The 17012-nt window shown below is 41.7% G+C and overlaps 1 protein-coding gene across 3 annotated transcripts in view; it reads left to right on the forward strand.

The window, feature by feature from the left end:
- The first annotated feature begins 2562 nt into the window (after window positions 1–2562).
- Window positions 2563–17012, forward strand: part of nlgn1 (neuroligin 1) — a 322717-nt gene continuing 308267 nt past the window's right edge. For all 3 annotated transcript variants that reach the window (XM_056377598.1, XM_056377599.1, XM_056377600.1), the window contains exon 1: window positions 2563–3034. The gene's annotated coding sequence lies outside the window, so the exon portion shown is untranslated. The remainder of the gene's footprint in view (window positions 3035–17012) is intronic.

The raw sequence follows: 17012 nt of genomic DNA on the forward strand, positions 1-17012 counted from the left end.
GGTGAGCAGTCAGTGGGGCAGACGAACCAGGAAGGAGCAGGCAGGCGGGTAATCAGAATCAGACGATGGATCAGGAAACCAGTAGGGAAGTACTCACAAGACGAACGCTTCAACACCGGAGCTGGAGAATGCCAAACAGGCACAGGGACAGGCAGACGGGAACCAGGAAGTGCACATGCAGAACTCATGGTCGGGGACAGAAGGCTGAGGCGTTTACCAGGGCAGAGACGCGCAGAGTCGATACCAGGAAGTCAGTCCAGAGGTGAATGCTGGAAAGTCTTGCATGAGTACAGAGAACAATCTGGCAATGAGTGAGGGGACCAAGGCGGCTTAAATACCGGCTTGATTGGAGGTGGAGTGCAGCTGGGAGCAACAGGTGGGGACGGTGAGGCTGATGCTCCTCATCAGGTGGCAGAGTGGAGAGTGAGACGGAGGCGTGGTGAGTGGCAAAAACACTGAAGCAGCAGGTAAGAAGCATAACAGGCTGTGACAGGATCATGGAAAAAATTTGATGTTTTTCTTTTATATCACAGAAATATTGTATAATTGATTAGTAGTGTAACTCTCCAGCAGAGAGAACATGTGGAAAGAAAATGTGACTCACACCAGTATGAAACATAACCTGCATGTCTTTGGGTCAGTGGCAGTTGTGCAACAGCAATGATCAGCAGTAGTAGCATTATGGAGATCGTATCAGTCACCACCTGAAGGGGTAACAGTAGGTGACAGGAGAATAATAGCACATTGCTCACCCTGATATGCCACTTCCTTGATGAGCAGCTGGGTCAAGTAATCTGACATAACCGGACTGAATAAGATTTTATTGTTGTTCCACCCTCAACTGGACATTAGAGCAAGTCAAATGCTGGCTATTACGATTAGAACATGCTCTGTGTGTATTTGTGAAGCCCCTCACGCTCAATAGGTAATTTTGTAACAGAGAGGTTGTGAATATAAAAAGTTTCTGGTATAATGTCTCATGGAAGAGAAGAAAAAGAAGAGGTGAAATATCACAATAAGCTCTGACACAACTGTCCCATATACACTGTATGGCTCTGGTCTGTATACTACTGAAAGTATAGACAAACTGATACACAGAGTGATGCTCTGGATCAGTGTAACTCCTGAAGCGAAAATACAGCAGCAAGTAAGATATATTGTTTGAGCTGATTCAGAATAAACAGAGCTCCAGAAATCAGATAAAATAAAAGCATATTGATATATTATTATATATTCCATAGTTGAGTAAGAAGCATCTGCTCCACTTTCATCTGAGTGCCAAAAAGTAATTCACAGTCAAACGATTAGTGCAGTGAGAGTTTAGCATTCAAGGTCAAACATCAAAAGTCTTCCAAAAATGTAATAGTAGCTTTGCATGGACCAAACATCCTCAGACTTGTCTTCATTTAGTTCTTCAGAGTTTTGCAACCTACAGCACTTCTTATCAGCAAGACAGAGGTTTAGAGCCGGGGCAATGGTGGTGTTCTGCTTCATGGGCAGATATAGTCCGCATAGCAATGAAATTATATATATATATATATATATATATATACAAAGAACAAGATCTTTGTTTTATTAAGAAAGTCTCTTTGGGTTTTGGATGAGACAGTCACCCTGTAAAAAAACAAACAAACCCACAGGTTGTCTGATGTAGCTACGTTTTACTTTTACTTCCTCCAACAGCCACAGTAACTATGATGAGAGTAAAGAACTAGTTTGGTTTTGTTTAATAGGAATGATGCGATTTAACAAAGTTCCAATACAGAGCATGAAACTGATGTGTGATGAAATCCGCTTCATTGGGAGGAGGTTGGGGTGGACAAATGGGTCGAGAAAACAGGGGACTTCGGGAGTCGGGTCATGTGTAAGCGGAGGGCTGCTGACCTCTGGCATTGTAGACTAGATTGGATGACTTTCTGATTAATTGATAATGATTATAATCATTAGTTTCAGTCCTGTGTATTTCATAATATGTTTGCAGTTTTATTAGCTTGTAAAGTTATTCTCTTTCTATTTCTCTTTTTTTTCCTCTAAGGTATTTATTGGGAGTTTTATTCTTATGCTTCTCATGGTACAGAGGGTATAATATTCTGGAGCCTACAGATTGGAGGGTTTTACAAACAATACTGTCTATGATAAGATCATAATATAATCCAATGTTTTAATTACTTTAATTCATTTATTTCATATTTTCATAATTTGGTTTTGCCAAGTGGTCAGAGTTTTTTCCTACAGCTGTTAGCCTCTATATTACTCAGATCTCTCTCCCTGTATTATTTATTTGTAACAAGACCAATATAATTTATCATGCATGGCCCATCATTTCTCCCCTGAAAGGCACACACACGGGTAAGTCTCGCATCCCCTTGTATCTTTAAGAGCAGCCTGCGGTGGGGGCGGGGTGAGGATGAACTGTGTGGCTGTGGAGTTCCCTCCGAGGCCGCTAGGCGCGTCTCTGCTCCATGAAAGCTGCCGAGTGAGACTTGGGGCTGGAGGAGAGGAGAGGAGGGGGAGGAGGAGGGGGAGGAGGAGGAGAGAGCAGAGAGAGAGGACGGTGTTTTATCAGCCAAGTGCAGCCTGAATCGTGAGGAGCGGACGATGGGGGCAAAAATCCCACTCTTGTTTCTTTTTCTCCAACATTACCGTCATTAACATGTAGACCGGTGCGTGTCAGAATACCTGGAGGTGCTGGCTCTCTTCTGTCTACGAGAATATAATTCTTATTATAGTTGTGAATAAAAAGATTTTGGATTAATAGCGGACTTGTTTTGGACTAAAAGGGTTTCCTTAATTTGTTTCCGCGCGTGTGTAAGTGTTGGACCGCATTTAACCAGAGTTTTCTACCCTTTGGAGTGAAAAGTGCGCCAGTCTTATTTCCCAGGTTTATTTCCAGCGCTTGAGCGTCGAGATTTTTTGGGGGCTATGTGGCTTTTGGAAGGAATGCACCTTATCCTAACGGGACGTAACGCACAGAGGAATATTTTCTGAGGTGGCACACAAAAAAAAAAACATCGGACGGGATCCTTCCTTCACGGTAAATACACATTCAGACTTTAACACTTTACCGGTAAAAAAAAAAAAATCAACCAACTGCGATGCAGTGAGCTGCTGCTGTTAGTTCATGATTTACTCGGCAGAATTACCCAGATGAGGTGGTGATGGTGGAGGACAAGTTCAAGTGGATGTTGAGATAATGAATGCCTTTATTTTCTTTCCTCCTCCATGACGTTATTTGTGTTTAATGGAAGGGTTTAGTGGTTGGTGAGAGGGACTGTGCATGGAGAGAGGCTGTTGGAAGCGTCCCCGCATGCACACAGCAGAAAGCATCATCCTCTCTGCCTCTGTCCGCCACTTTGGGCTGTCTCACTCCATGGACGCACAGAGCAGCACTCTCACCCAGCAAGCTGCGCAAAAAAAAAAAGAAAAATAGCCGGCTTCGGAAATGTTAGCTTCTGGCTGAAATGGCTTGAGTGGTGAAGGTGTTCTGAGAGACACTGGTCTGCTGTGGAAATGTGAGAATTATCAACAAATCAACAAACATCCGTCCGTCCGTCGTTTACCACCTGTGTGTGTGTGTGCGCGCGCGCGTGTAAATCTTCTATGTTAAACTGTCAGCTCACCGTGATCCTCTGTTAATCGATCATATTCATTATTAATCCACATTCACAGTCTGAATGAGCAGACTTAAATTCTGAAGATGAGATTGGATTTATTAAAATACTCGTCGCGGATTCCTTCTTGTTAATCAAATGAACGCAAACCTCCTATCAGGCTTATTGCTGGGGGTCAGGATGGAGGGGGGGGGGGACTGTGTGCGCGTGTGTGTGCGCGCGCGCGTGCACCCGCGCATGGTGAATAGAGTCTCTCTATCCTCTCTCCGATCCAGGAGGAGGAGTAGGAGGGGGAAAGTTGCGCCCGTCGGCCGCTGCGGGGGCACCATCACCATATAAAACTAGATGAATGCGGTATTTGTGTGTGTGTGTGTGTGTGTGTGTGTGTGTGTATATGTGTTTACGCGCACGCGCGTTTGCGTGCGTGCGTGCGCTTCAAGGACTCCCACCCCAAAACTGAAGTAGAAAGAACGTCTGGAAGCCTGCGATGTGACCCTGGCAGTTAGTCTTTAATGACTTTACCCCCATCACCCCCTCACACCCAGAGGTGCAGCCCGGACCAGGCTTTGATGGGGTGAGTGAGGGGGAGATGAGCTCCAGAGATGCTAGTCATGGCTTGAGCTACTATGTGGGCATTAAAAGAATTGCTGTGCAGATGAGCCTAATCAAGCCTGAGTGATCGTGCATACTTTTTGTTCAGGGCTACTGTCAGACAGCACAGCAGCTCAAAATGTTAATGGGATTTTATGTGTTCAGATATCGGCTATTTATAGTCAGGGGTGATACTAGTTGGATTCAGGGTCGGCTGGACTGCATGTGACCCCTTACCCCAGCTGCCCCACCACCACCACCATTGCTCAGTTTTTAAGTGCAGCACCTTAAGGCTCCACTTGAATGCACCTCAGCTTCTCCTGTGCTGTTTCAAAGAGACAACAGACCATAGACAAATGCAATGCAAACGTGGACTGATATATTTCATCAAAAAAACCAAACCAAACACTGTCAGGCACGTTAAGGCGTGTTCAGTGTCTGTGCCACATGTGACATCTGTGTAATATGTTGAAGCACAATTATAAGTAATGTCTCATGTGAATAACTTAACAGCAGCTAACGATGATTACGCCTGAGAGATAAAATGTTTAATTCATCTAATGAACACATACTGAGACTGAATACTTGAGACTGAAAGGCACGGGATCACGTAGTAAACTCAATTGCAGGCATCAGACACAATCTGGCTGTGACCTTTAATGAAATTCCTTGTGTTTTATTCACCCCCCCCCCTCTGTTTCTTGCCCTCGCGTGGTGGTGGAGGTGGTCATGCTGTTTCTGGGGGGTGGGGGGGTGGAGGTGGGGTCTCCCAAGGGTTCTGATCTACATTGCTTAAGCCCTCAAGGAAAAAAAAAACTCCTCACTGCTCATCGTCGTCATCTTCTTTCCTCCGTTTTACGTGTTGCTCGCTTGGTTTACCCACATCCTCCTCTCCTCTCCTCTTCTTGCCTCGTCTGTGAAAAGGAGGGAACTGGTTTCTTAATGACCTGCTTTGCTTTGAGGGTTTCTTTATGTGAACCTGGCCCGTGGTATTGGACATTGGCTGCACGATATCAGTGGTTGATACCATGGAACTTGCATATTGTCCTCCCAGTTCAACAAAGCTTTTACATTTTGTCTTACAAACAGCAATAGTGACAGGACCAGTTGAAGGTAGACAGAATTTAACATTGGATGCAATCAATTTTCAGTCACCCTGAGTGCTTTATTTATGAGAGTGTGTCCCACAAGTGTGTCCCAATTCAAAGGCTGTCTTTTTCCAAGGACATGGCCTAAGAAGATGTAGCCTTCAGGGGGACTGAGGGACAGTGGGCTGAACCTTTGACTCCTTCCCAAATGTTACAGACTGATAATGAGTTTACAGCCTAAGCAGCAAGCTCAATACTGACTGTGAATTCAGGTGTCAAGGAAGTAATTTCATAGTTTATAATCAAGAGTTTGCCCTTGAATGGCTGACAAGTGGTCATGTCATGCCGTAATCTGAGTTGTGTGTTTTAGCTGTGATGTGTCAGTTCATAAGAGGGACGCTTTGTAAATGGCAAACCCTTGTGATGGTAAATATATATACAGTACATGTAGTGCACGTCATTTCATTTCTTCAGCATCATGCGTGTTATGTCGTCCACGTGGGCCATGTGGTATTTTCGAGACTTTCACAAATCGAAGAGAGCTGCATATCGAGAAGGTGACCTTCATGCAAACAAAATTTCAAGGTCTGTTCAAAGGCTGTACACAAAGCTTTTATCCTCAAAAGTTCATTTCCCAGCTGCATTTGGGAGGAGGGTATGTTAACACTCAAGACTATTCAGAATTGAAATGTGGACTTGGAAGGAGCAGAGCACAATACACGAGAGACTCTGTGCTATATTAAATGTGTCATGTTAGATGAACATTTAAAGGGATTTAGGATTGACATAAATAAATGAGCGTACTTGGTTGAAAGAGTGAATGGTGTTAGGACATATGATGTAATTTGCTAGTTACTTCAGTGACAATGTCGAGGAGGCGGTTTGAACTTTTGAAAATTTCACCTCTTTCTTCACAAACTTACAAAAAACAAGTTCTTCTGCAGGAATGAATGACTTGCACAATAATACTTAAAGTGAGGTGACTGCAAAGTTCAATGATTCCCTTGTATCACGTTCTAGCAAGCGTTTTGTCAAATGATGACACTTCACTCTCCAGAAAATGTTGTATATTGAAATTAACATTCAGTTGCAAAAAGATAACAAGCGTGACATTACGTCACCTCAACACCTCTTCAGGGTGGATGCTTGGGCGTAAAACGTATGCAACTTCTGTACATAAGTGAAAAAGTTAGTTTCTTTTGGCTGTGACCCTCTCAAAATTGTTTTTGTTGCCTGAACTTCTCTTAACCATCGGAGTAGCAGATCAGGAAATACTCCCTACTGTTTTGGTATGACGCCTTGTTAGACAGGGAATAACGTGTGTGTCTCTGCAGCTCAGTTTAGAGATAGAGGCCAACTAATAACTAGAAGTTGCTGGTTTTATCCCCGATGGTGTTTTTTTTAAGGGCAAAGTGAAGATGCTGTGGTATTGAATCAGTGGTGTAGAAACACTGCTGAATAACAACAATTACATTGTTTTAAATATGCATCTTTCTTTACTGAGGCAGCAGAAAATAAATTAGGTATTGACAGGGATACAGAGAGGGCACAAGTGGTTTCACCCAGCCATTCTGTACTTTTAGTTGTGAAGAAAGTAGACCTACTTCAGTTTTCCAATTTGTTTCCTTTTCCATGTTAAAAGTTTGTTTTTCCGCTTGCTTGTGCTCTAGCAGCAGGATGATATTGACTGGATGGACTGTAGTCTGGTGAATTTGGAATCAAAAGACAGTTGCAGGCCTGAACTGGTAAGAAAAGAGAGAAAGCATAACAAATAACCCGGCAAAAATATATCATAGTAGCTCATCGTTTTTGGACAGGGAATTGGATGCTATGTTAGAATGCTATATATGCATTACACAGACTTTTCTCCCCGAAGAAAACACAATTCCCTTGTGTATGATTAGAATTACTTTTGGTACAAAAATGTGAGATGGTCGTATATAAAATCTTAACACAGTGTTTGTACTTCCTGCTTTATCAGGTAGCATATAGTAAACTTTGATGATCACAGTAATAATGCTGTTCCGAACTGAAAACAGTCATGTCTGCTTAACATCCATTTTAATTGTATGTTGAATTGGACACATTACAAAGCCGTGGTGCTGTGTTCACGCCCGACCTGTTTGGTGCAGTTTACCAGAACGCGACGATGGTGGAGGCGTGGCTAATGGGGATTCTGCTCCACTAGGCTTCTTAGTTTGAATTGTTCAATAGATATGTCTTTATATAATTGGCTCAGTGAGGTAAGCGGTTGTAAAGACATACGCGAGGAGCAGTGTTTATGGTTTGTGTTCTTCGGTGGTTTGTGGTTCATTGCCCAGTGTACTGCATGTTGGAAAAAGAGTTCCACGTGGCAGCTAAGACAGACTATACTGTGTCATTCATAATAGGATATTTCTGTTATGCAAACGGAGTCTTTTGATAAGTTGTTTTTTTGAATCTGTGGAATGACTCTGTGGTATGATTTACCATATCATCATATTCGCTGTCAGTGCAGAGCTGAACTGATCAGGCAAAATGCAGATTAATTTCACCTTTAGTAGAAAATAGCTCCCTCACACACTAAAACCCAAACCTAAGTGGGAAATTATGTTTTATAATTCGAATGAAGTGACCCTTTAAAGAAGATGACAGGTGTGCCTCCTCTCCTCTGAGTGGATCCGATACATATGTGGCTCATCCATCTATGAAAATCACCACCTCATCCTGTGTTTATTACACTTTTAAAAAAGCTTCTGTTGGCACTCGGATGCTTTGCACTGTGGGGGGTCCATAAACAATAGTAACCACAGCAGAAACAATCCCTGAAGTAACAAGCCACAGTTATTCTCATGCTTTGATAGTCGGGCTAATGTTGTGCTTTGACACCTTTGGCAGCACCTGGGCTTCAGTAGGTGCACATTACCCCTCTGCTCATGCTGTTTCTTTTAATTATCTCAATGTTTTGATTACTTAGAATGAAAAATAAAAGAAATAACCTGCATGCTTGTAATTAAAAATCCGAACAGAGATTTTATAAAGGAAACAAGCCGTGACGAAAATATATGGAAAAATGTAAGTCGTTAGAGGGGATCTAATGAATGGACATCACAGCAAAGATGTAACCGGGGAGTCACAACTCCACCAACAGCCGTATCCAAATAACAAATTTAGAGATGGACATCAGGGAGGAATCTGTTCCGGCTCAAATGAAGTAGACCACATGGTGCACCGACGCCCACCTGTTACCACTGGTGACAGATAGAGCTGATAAGAAACACAGCGAGCAGCAGTCAAAGATATTACTATTTTTGCACTATTTCGGCATGGGAACCCTGTTTATGAGCTGGTGACACTTGTTGAAGCTCCTGGCAACTGCAGACTCGTCATCTGCTCTATGTATGGTCACTTCTGTGCTTACTGATACGGATGTGTAACCCTTGGTTAGCCTTATCTGCATGCTGTAATACACAAGGGCAGGGAAGGGAGAAACGAGGAGGAGGTGAGGATATATGGAACAGAATGTCCTGCGAGTTTGGGATGGGCATTTCAAGGTGTAATTTTGTGGATCCCCTGGCAGTGAGTGCATCAGAGAAGTGGCTGCTACCAGTAGATAATTTTGTCAGCACAAGGTTCAGTGCAGAGATTTTCATGTTACAATGCATAGATGCACTTTCTAAGACGCAATTCTAAAAAAAAGTCCAAATCCCAGGATTTGTAAAGATATAAAATATATCAGGATGAATTATGCAGAAATGTATAAAATGATTTATAGGACACTTGGATTAGTTCCATTTTATCTAATGATGTAGCTGCAAAAATTATTAGCATTTTTCAGCATATTTTGCAGTTTATCTCAGCATAATTATCATATAATGGTAATTCAGTGTTGCAATACGCAGAAAAAAATGTTTCTAACTTATAATAACTAATATTTCAGTGTATAACTAAGTGGAAACTCAGTATTGACTGGGTTTTAGTGCCACAGTCTTACTGGTATTTCTGATCATTCACGTATACCAGCCACATTTCTTCATCCTCTCTCTTCCTGGGCGCCATTATTCATAACATCAGGTCGGGCTGCCGTCTCAGCTGGTAATGATTATAATCTGTTTTAATCTTTGCGAGCTCGTCGTGAGCTGATGATGCAGGATAACAAACTGTCCGATCAGTCCATGTGACTGAAATTAGCATTTTTCCCGCGTCATGCTGTAGATCCTACAGTACTGGGAGTGTCAGAGTGCGCAACAGCACTACATTCATTTGCCTGCTCTTCAAACTTGCTGCGGTGTCTGCTCTGAAAATGGCTGCTGACAGAAAGGTCTATATAGAACAGTGGGAATCTCTCTTCCTCACTTAGTTTGCTGAGTGAACACAACAGAATGAGCTGAGAAGGGCCGGCGATGCTGTTGTATTTGCATGAATTGCATTACGTGATGCATAAAATAGCCTAAAGTGTTGTGCTTTTCACACAAAACCATCAGCCCACACTAAAAAAAGACAGCACAATGCTGGAAAAAAAATAATGGAATTAACTGTGGGAATCCAACTGTTAAAAATCCTCAGAGAGGATGTGTGACAGAACGACCATATTGTAAATATATTGCAAGCACATGTCTGCTGTTACTGTGTTATTAAAATAATGAATGTTATGATGATGTTGGTAGCTATGAAGTTGAAATCAAATCCTCCTGAAAGTTATGCAAAATGTTTTTATCTAAGAATATTATGTAATGCAATATTATAGTCTGGTCATAGCAACTACTGCAACATTTGTTAAAGGGTTAGAAACCGAAACAAGCGGACATCGCCATTCGTGGTTCCTCACTGGTTCAGTGATGCTTATCTGAGGGATGGTTTGTGTGAGATGGCTGAATGGAGTACCTCTCTACTTCTGTCTTCTCTTTTTTGACCGACTTGACTTGCTTTTCTGTGAATGAAGACGTTATTACAGTGTGTCTCAGCATATTCTGCTCCAGGAATGAAGTTTACATAAACATAAATTCCAGGGCCAAATCAAGTGCCCGTGGAGTACGTGTCTGTAGAAGTCAAATAAGGAGGGCCTTGTTTTAATCTGCAGATTAAATCCTGAATTCATTGTTTTGTCAATAAAAGATATTGTAAGAATAAAAATAAATATAAAAAAATGTTTATCACAAATTCTCAAACCCACGGTGATGTCTTCAAATTGCTGGTTTTGTCTGACCGATAGTCCAATAGCAGCTTAGTATCGCATACCACAGCAAATCTTCTGCAGCTGCTCCACTATGACCAGAAGTTGTTTGGCATTTTGACTTAAAAAATGACCAAGACTGAAATTTCAGAAATGTTTAATTGAACATAATGTGGTGTTTTTCATAAATTTCCACGGTCAAGTGAGTTGTGTAGCTCATGTTCCAACTGTCACCCACCGAGAGCAGCATGCTACACATCAATGGCACGTTAATACTGTCCACTGTCGGTCAGCACATACAGTGCATGATGAATCACAAAGTGTGTGTGTGTGTGTGTGTGTATTGTCTGACCTGCAGAGGACATGATTACCTTTGTAGTGTCTATTGTGCATGGGGCTGGAGAATTGTGGTCATGACGGACCAATGGCAGGCCAGCAGGTCTAATTGAACATTTACAAAACAAACAGCGTTATGCAGACTGACCAAATGAACTGCACTAGTCAAATGCTTTATTAATAGATAGGGGCCCCATTTGCTCTCAAAACAGCCTCGGTTTTGCTTTGTGGCATGGAGGAGTGGTTATCTGGGTTACCGTAGTCTCTCTGTCAGCTCCGACCAGTCTGGCCGTTCCACTCTGACCTCTCTCATTAAGAAAACCATTTCCATCTTCAGAACTGTCACTCACTGGATGGCTGTTGTTGGTTTGCACCATTCTGAGTAAAAACCCCAGAGACTGTCGTGTGTGTGTGAAAATCAAAGCTTCAGAAATGCTCACACCAGCCCATCTGGCACCAATAATCACGCCACCATCAAACTCACTGGGATTACATGTTGTCCCCATTCTGATGTTTGATGTGAACATTAACTGAAGCTCCTGACCTGCATCTGTTTTTTCACCTCTGCCTCTGATTGGCTAATGGGATAATTGCATGAATAAGCAGGTGTACATGTGTTCCTAATAAAGTGCTCGGGGAGTGTATAACTCAGTTGTGCTTATGATTAGCTTATTGCCACCGAAGTCCTCTGCCCTCGCTCCTTGTTATTAGGTTATGAGAGCAGTTGGCTGCCATGCTGAGATGACTGAGTACAGGAGACGGATAAAAGACATCACCAGCTGTGGTTACACGAGCTGTTTTGCTTTTTTTTCCATGCAAATGTGATCACTGATGATTGACAAGTACGCAGTCTAAAAGAATGACTCACCTTGAGAACCTTCAGGACCAGAGGACACTTCCAAAACTATCAGGATTCTTACGTGGCAAGTCAGATTACCCACTATGTGCATTGCTTTTCATTGAATAAAGTGCATAATACAGATGTTTTGCCAGGTCGCTTAATATACAAGGAGATGATGATGTTGTCTCTCTTCTTCTGCGTCTTGTGTCCGCCCCAGAGGCGTCGCTTTTTAAAGGCTTCAAATCCTTTCACACGTCTGGTTCAGCTGAAAGCTCACCTGGGGATGGAGCTGGAAAGATCGACTGCGCCGGCAGGCTGATAGGGCTGTTAAGGTTACAAGGCCGGAGAGTGTGACTGTGCGTGTGTGCGCGCGTGTGTGTGTGTATTTACATGGCCGAGGAGCGCCTACTGCATTTTGTATGTGTTGATGTGTCCATGTGCAGGCACGCATTACAAGGACTTAGGGGTTCCTGAGAAACAAGAGTGTAAGTGGAGCAGCATTAATAGACTGCTCTGCCTCTATGAGACAAAGCTGTCAAGGTTTTCTTCCACTATTTCTCTTCTCTGTCTGTAGGAAGTAAACATTGGTTTTAATGTAATTTTTTTTGTGAAGATGACTTTTTTTTGGCGTTTTGCTTTGAGGTGATAGCTGACAGTCTGTAGAGACACAGGACACAAGGGCAGAGAGGAGCATGACATGCATCAGGGGTCCGTCTGCAGCGAATGGAAACATGGACATTGTGGTTATGTGGTATGCATCTTAACCATTCAGCTGATGGACGCCCCTTTAATGCAAGTTTGTTTTGTGCCCCATTTTTGTTGTATTTTAATATTTATTATGCAGAACATTTATATTTTTCGCATCTAAATGCATGATACCTGCGGAGGATTAAAAAATACTTTTATCAGTATGAGTTTTTCAGTTTGATTGATGCTTTGGCAGGTCAAATGTTTGTTAATTGGAACAAAAACAAACCAGTCATGTGGTTTCCATACTTCACAGCTAACTGTATCTCAACTTTGATGCACTCGGAAAGCACCTACCTCCATTAAGGCTGCACTGTCTTTAATGTTCTTATTCAATTATGCTCATGTATTGTGCTCCTGAAGCTGAAATTTTGGATTTTTGCTCTCAAGTAAATCTGTGAATGTGCATGGTTTAATGTTGGATCTGGATACCATTTTTTTTTTTTTTTTTTTTTTTTTTACAATTAGTAACATGCATTTTCACTTTAGAAGCCAATATGGGCAAAACTATGGATCACTTTTCTTCTTTCAAATTTCATGAATTGTTTTCTCACTCAAATTCAACCACCACCAGAACTGTCACCAGATTCTGCCACATCTTCCCAATTTTTTTATATATATATATATATATATATATATATATACACATATAGGTATTTTATTTTATTTTTTAAGATTAATTTTTTTTAATTTTTGAAGATAGTCTCGTAATTGACAAAGAGAAAACCTTGATCAGTGCAGCCCCTTGGCTAAATTGAAGCCCTAAGCAGAATTTTAAGATATTTTTACTTCTACCTAATAAATAAAAAAGTAATATGATAATAATATAAACTAATACTATTACTATTTATTATTATTATTATTATTATTATTATAAGTACAATCCTGAGAAAGCATGCTAATTCAGGATCAAACAGACTGATATTCCAAAATGTCAAAATCAAATTTAGTTCCCTCCCATTTCTGTCAACATTACTCTGTAACGTTTCCTCAAAAGTTATGAATTAAATTCCCCAGCAGATGGTGACAATATAGCTTCTTAAAACTAAAACTAACACCCAAAACCTGTAATGATAGGCCATAATCTGACCACCCACTGGTCAATTGACCACTCTTGATCAACAGAGGTGAATGCAAAGTGTAGACAAAGGCGTCAACAAAACATTCAGGTAATAGTTTAATAATAATGGCTGCTGCTAGAGAGGGTGACTGAGCTTCTCTCCTATCTTGGGAGAAGCAGCTGAGGTTTATATATTGGCAAAGATTTACATTTAAGCTTTTTCTTGTTTTCATTTTTTCCCAGTCTTGCTCGTCTTGTGGTCGCCGTCTCTTCCCCTGAGCAAAGCATGCTGGAGCAGCTGGTGCCCAGCATATCTGACTGGTCAAATGTTGACTGGCAATCATTGCAGCAAGATGTGTTGTGTCACATAACAGGTCTCTTTTCTCTCCTCAAACTGACTTGGTCCTACGTGCTAGGTTATGTGGGCTCCTCATCCTCATTGTATTCTCTATGCATACTTCCTGTTTGGGTGAGTGTAGATTTGAATTTTCACACCAGAAGCATCACTCTTTCTGAGCCAAAGGGGACTCCTTTATGTGACATACATTGCCAAAAGCAATATTTAGTTTTTATTTTATCTTAAGTGCCTTAACTCACAACAATCAACAGACCACTTTAAGGGCCCTAATGTAAAACTCTGCTGTCACAAATGACAAATTGCCTGAGTACCAAAAATCGCTAACTTAAAAGAGACAACCAAGGCCTCTTCCTGGGATTTTAACAAGAGATAACTCGAAAAAAAAGGAGAAAAACTTCAAAGTCCTGAGACAGGAAAATTAAACTTCACACCTTTAAGCTAGAGCTTCTATAAAACAACATCAAAAAGGAAATAACATTCAGACCAGAGTCCCTGCAGTGGCCATCACAATCCCACATGTCTTCTAGCCTCTTAACGCTCCCTGTGGAACTCCAGGGAGGCAGGTTTTCAGATGGACCTCAGAGCAACTGGTTAATGATGTCTCTGACGCAGACTTGAACTCTCAGTGGGTATAACACAGGTGGCATAGACAAGTCGAGTGATTTAGACAAGAAAAGAATCAAGTTGGATACCTACAGGGGAGTTAAAATTTAAAAGGTCAGGAACAAGATAAAATGATTCAGCCTCTGCCCAGGTTCCTCAAAATTTACGTGTATAATTGAGTGTATTTTTAAATGTGCTTATGCTGACACTTGATTGTATGTGTGTGTGTGTGTGTGTGTGTGTGTGTGTGTGTGTGTGTGTGTGTGTGTGTGTGTGTGTGTGTGTGTGTGTGTGCGCCTTCTGGAGGCAGCTCAGTACTCACCTGTTCATCTGTCCTGAAGGGATCCATCTCAAGCTGAGCAAAGAGTGGCAAAGAAAGCGGGTTTCATGCCAACCCACCAGTTTCCCATTGACCCTCCTGGCAGCCAGGCACAAAATGTCTGCCAGGTGAACCAAACAGAAAAAGGAAAGCTCGGCTCTTCCACCACCCACATGGATAACACCGGTCGCTTTCCACTTTATCCATGCTACGGTACTCACGGCACCAGGCTGCTTAGTATGGACGCCCACTGACTGACTGTGACTGAGAGAAAATATCCACACATCGATTCAGCTCAGTTGAGATGATGGAACTGAATATAGTGCAGGCAGATTGGTGCTTAATGTACTCATCCTTCGTGTGAGGTTATAAGGTTGCTCCTGCTGATGTAATGACCACAATTTGAAAAAAAAGGTGTGTGTGTGTGTGTGTGTGTGTGTGTGTGTGTGTGTGTGTGTGTGTGTGTGTGTGTGTGTGTGTGTGTGTTCGCGCGCTAGATAGATGTCCAGTCCAGTGCTTTAATTACAGCCAGTTATATAAACTTGTATTGTTGATTTTGATGTGTTGTTTTAATTACTATACTTCAATTTGACCAAATTAGATAGAGCATGTGCAAACTCACTGCGAGCCTGCAGAAAGGAAAGGAAAGGAAAGGAAAGGAAAGGAAAGGAAAGGAAAGGAGAGGAAAGGGAACGAAGGTGAGGAGAGGATGAGGAGCAGGACAAGGGGGGAAAGTGAGCTGACACATCCTCTCAGTGCTCATATACCTTACTGCTCCCTAGGCTAGCATGTGTGTGTTGGTGTGTGTGCTTGCGTGAGCTTCGTGTGTGAAGCGCTGGAGGCTCAGTGCTGGAATTTAACTCTGTTCGTAGTAGCCGAGGATGCACAGCGCACTGATCCAGACTGACAGGCTAGAACACTGACTACACTCCCTGGTCAACAGCCCGAACAATAGACAGCCAGCCTTCTCCAATAGCAGGGACCAACAGCTAACAGTCAGCAACGGTGTGGAAAACAGACAGAATACTTTGTTTAAATGTGAACAAAGGCACTTATTGGAAGTCAGATCGGCCCTGTTAGTTTTATACTGTTTACGATATTGTAATTAAAGAAGACTTTGTCTTTGCACTGTTTTTTTGTGATTTTTTTTATATTTATATTAATAATGAATGAATGAATGAATGAATGAATAATATCATTATATATTAGAAGGAAATTTAGTTCATGGCCCACAATTGATTAGTTAATTGATGTTAAGGATTGTGCAGTTTGGCAGAGGGACTGTATGTATTGAGCTATAAATAATGTTAGCAGAGCAGGTCTACAAATTAAATCTATATGTCATTTGTTGTTGCCGTCCAAAATGAGATGTTCTTTGATGTGATGCCCCTGTCAGCAGGATGACATCATTTGTTAGTGCCATCCAAAACCGATACGACTACCAACTGATCTGCCACCTCAGTGTTTAATAAAACATCGTTTTTTTGTCCGTAGTTAAGGTTAGGTTATCATGTTTGGTAGAAAATGGGAAACACAACGATTGAGCCAACCTAGCTGCCTCCTGGGGTTTTGTGGTGCTAATAATGTCATGCTAATTCTGCCCCTGCTCCTGTGATACAAGAATCATAATTCAAATGGCCACAAGAGGTCTTCGTCAGGTAAACATAAACCATGCTCCCTTTTAATCTTTCTTTTAAGGACAATCTCTTTAGAGCCGTGGTGTGCCGTCAGTCCCATAAAAGATCTGAATAGAGACCCCTTTTCATAAACCAGCCATCAGAGGACTGGTCTATGCCAAAAAAATATCTAAATTTATGTAACTATAAAAAGACTTAGTTGTATTGTCCAAACACTGGGAAGCAAAGAATGTGTGTTATGGAAAGTGACCCAAAGAAAAACATATAGGTGTATCAGTCTGAAAACACAATGGCTGATTTCCAAATCCAAATCAATCATGAAATCTAAATTATAGGTTACAAAGAATACAAAGAGTGTGTGTGGCTGTGGTGTGTTACAGTGAGTTTCAGCCTGCCGCTGCTGAGTGAAGTGAATACTCTGTTTTTCTATAGTCAGAATATGTGAAGTGGTTGAAGATTGAGGACGGCTGATTGTTTGTGTGTCTTTGTGAGAGCAGGGGACACAAACAGACAGACATTCCACTTAAATGCATTTCCTTAAGCTACAGTACTTGTCTTTCATGTCGCTCCTACAGTTTTGACCTAGAGCTGTTTAGTTCACCCAAGACAAGATGATTCCCATTTTGCTACGTTACGAGTTATTTGTTGTTCGGTAATATTCTGTATTAC

Source organism: Seriola aureovittata, chromosome 6 (assembly GCF_021018895.1).
Source record: "Seriola aureovittata isolate HTS-2021-v1 ecotype China chromosome 6, ASM2101889v1, whole genome shotgun sequence".
In the NCBI taxonomy this organism is placed as follows: domain Eukaryota; kingdom Metazoa; phylum Chordata; class Actinopteri; order Carangiformes; family Carangidae; genus Seriola; species Seriola aureovittata.